Raw genomic sequence first — 3,484 nt, 5'->3', positions numbered from 1 at the left:
TCCAATAAGGGGGCAGGTACAGTTACCTCATCAAGTTCTACTTTCCTCCCACTCACTTCTTTCGAGAGAAACTCCTTCTCTAGAAAGGATCCATTCTCAGCAATGAATATCTTGCCTTCGGATCTGTGATAGAAGGTATACCCAACATTTTCTTTTGGGTATCCTATGAAGACGCACTTCTCCGTTTTGGGTCTGAGCTTATCAGGTTGAAACTTTTTCACATAAGCATTGCAACCTCAAACTTTAAGAAATGACATCTTAGGTTTCTTGCCAAACCATAGTTCATACGTTGTCGTCTCAACGGATTTAGATGGTGCCCTATTTAACGTGAATGTAGCTATCTCTAATGCATAACCCCAAAATTATAGTGGTAAATCAGTAAGAGACATCATAGATCGCACCATATCTAATAAAGTACGGTTACGACGTTCGGCCACACCATTACACTGTGGTGTTCCAGGTGGCGTGAGTAGTGAAACTATTTCACATTGTTTTAACTGAAGGCCAAACTCGTAACTCAAATATTTTACTTCTGCGATCATATCATAGAAAATTTTATTTTTGTTACGATGATTCTCCACTTCACTCTGAAATTCTTTGAACTTTTCAAATGTTTCAGACTTGTGTTTCATCAAGTAGATATACTCATATCTTCTCAAATCATTTGTGAAGATCAGAAAATAATGATACCTTCCACTTGCCTCAATATTCATCGGACCACATACATCAGTATGTATGATTTCCAACAAATCTGTTGCTCGCTCCATTGTTCCAGAGAACGGAGTCTTAGTCATCTTGCCCATGAGGCATGGTTCGCAAGCATCAACTGATTCATAATCAAGTGATTCCAAAAGCCCATCAGCATGGATTTTCTTCATGTGCTTTACACCAATATGACCTAAACGGCAGTGCCACAAATAAGTTGCACTATCATTATTAACTTTGCATCTTTTGGCTTCAATATTATGAAAATGTGTATGGCCACGATTGAGATCCAACAAACCATTTTCATTGGGTGTATGACCATAGAAAGTTTTATTCATGTAAACAGAACAACAATTATTCTCTAACTTACATGAATAATCGTATTGCAATAAACATGATCTAATCATATTCATGCTCAATGCAAACACTAAATAACATTTATTTTAGGTTTAACACTAATCCCAAAAGTATAGGAGTGTGCGATGATGATCATATCAATCTTGGAACCATTTCCAATACACATCGTCACTTCACCCTTAACTAGTCTCTGTTCATTCTGCAACTCCCGTTACGAGTTACTATTCTTAGCAACTGAACTAGTATCAAATATTGAGGGGTTGCTATAAACACTAGTAAAGTACACATCAATAACATGTATATCAAATATACCTATGTTCACTTTGCCATCCTTCTTATCCGCCAATTACTTGGGGTAGTTCCGCTTCCAGTGACCAGTCCCTTTGCAGTAGAAGCACTCAGTTTCAGGCTTAGGTCCAGACTTGGGTTTTTTTCACTTGAGCAACAACTTGCTTGCCGTTCTTCTTGAAGTTCCCCTTTCTTCCCCTTTATCCCTTTACTTGAGGGGAAAATTTTGTTTTTGCCACTCTAGATTTTGCCAATTTTCCTTATGCCACTCTAGATTTTGACATTTCACTTTTGCCACTCTTAGCTTTTGACAATTATCACAATTGCCATTCCGTGGCAAAAGCAGAATAATTTCATTTCATTTTTGCCACTCTTAGCTTTTGAAATGTATCACAATTGCCACTCCGAAATTTTTGCTTTTACCACCGGAATGGCAATTCAGATAATTGTCAAAAACTAAGAGTGGAAAAAGTGAAATGTCAAAATCTAGAGTGGCATAAGGAAAATTGGCAAAATCTAGAGTGGGAAAAACAAAATTTTCCCTTACTTGAAACTAGTGGTTTTGTTTACCATCAACACTTGATTCTTTTCTTGATTTCTACCTTCGTCGATTTCAGCATCACGAAGAGCTTGGGAATCATTTCCGTTATCCTTTGCATATTATAGTTCATCACGAAGTTCTACTAACTTGGTGATCGTGACTAGATAATTCTGTTAATCACTATTTTATCTGGAAGATTAACTCCCACTTGATTCAAGCGATTGTAGTACCCAGACAATCTGAGCACATGCTCACTGCTTGAGCTATTCTCCTCCATCTTTTAGCTATAGAACTTGTTGGAGACTTCATATCTCTCAACTCGGGTATTTTCTTGAAATATTAACTTCAACTCCTGGAACATCTCATATGGTCCATGACGTTCAAAACGTCTTTGAAGTCCCGATTCTAAGCCGTTTAAGCATGGTGCACTAAACTATCAAGTAGTCATCATATTGAGCTAGCCAAATGTTCATAACATCTGCATTTGCTCCTGCAATAGGTTTGTCACCTAGCGGTGCATCAAGGACATAATTCTTTTGTGCAGCAATGAGGATAAACCTCAGATCACGGATCCAATCTGCATCATTGCTACTAACATCTTTCAACTTAGTTTTCTCTAGGAACATATCAAAAATAAAACAGGGGAGCTAAACGCGAGCTATTGATTTACAACATAGATATGCTAATACTACCAGGACTAAGTTCATGATAAATTTAAGTTCAATTAATCATATTACTTAAGAACTCCCACTTAGATAGACACCCCTCTAATCCTCTAAGTGATCACGTGATCCATATCAACTAAACCATGTCCGATCATCACGTGAGATGGAGTAGTTTCAATGGTGAACATCACTATGTTGATCATATCTACTATATGATTCACGCTCGACCTTTCGGTCTCAGTGTTCTGAGGCCATATCTGTTATATGCTAGGCTCGTCAAGTTTAACCTGAGTATTCCGTGTGTGCAACTGTTTTGCACCCTTTGTATTTGAACGTAGAGCCTATCACACCCGATCATCACGTGGTGTCTCAGCACGAAGAACTTTCGCAACGGTGCATACTCAGGGAGAACACTTGTACCTTGATAATTAGTGAGAGATCATCTTATAAAGCTACCGTCGAACTAAGCAAAATAAGATGTATAAAAGATAAACATCACATGCAATCAAAATATGTGACATGATATGGCCATCATCATCTTGTGCCTTTGATCTCCATATCCAAAGCATCGTCATGATTTCCATCATCACCTGCATGACACCATGATCTCCATCATCTTGATCTATATCAATGTGTTGTCACATGGTCGTCTCACCAACTATTGCTCTTGCAACTATTGCTATCACATAGCGATAAAGTAAAGCAATTATTTGGCGCTTGCATCTTATGCAATAAAGAGATAACCATAAGGCTTCTGCCAGTTGCTGATAACTTGAACAAAACATGATCATCTTATACAACAACTTATATCTCATCACGTCTTGACCATATCACATCACAACATGCCCTGCAAAAACAAGTTAGACGTCCTCTACTTTGTTGCAGCAAGTTTTACGTGGCTGCTACGGGCTGAGCAAGAACCATTCTT

Source organism: Triticum urartu, chromosome 3, assembly GCF_003073215.2.
Source record: "Triticum urartu cultivar G1812 chromosome 3, Tu2.1, whole genome shotgun sequence".
Classification (NCBI taxonomy): Eukaryota; Viridiplantae; Streptophyta; class Magnoliopsida; order Poales; family Poaceae; genus Triticum; species Triticum urartu.
Note: the sequence above shows the minus strand (reverse complement) of the source record.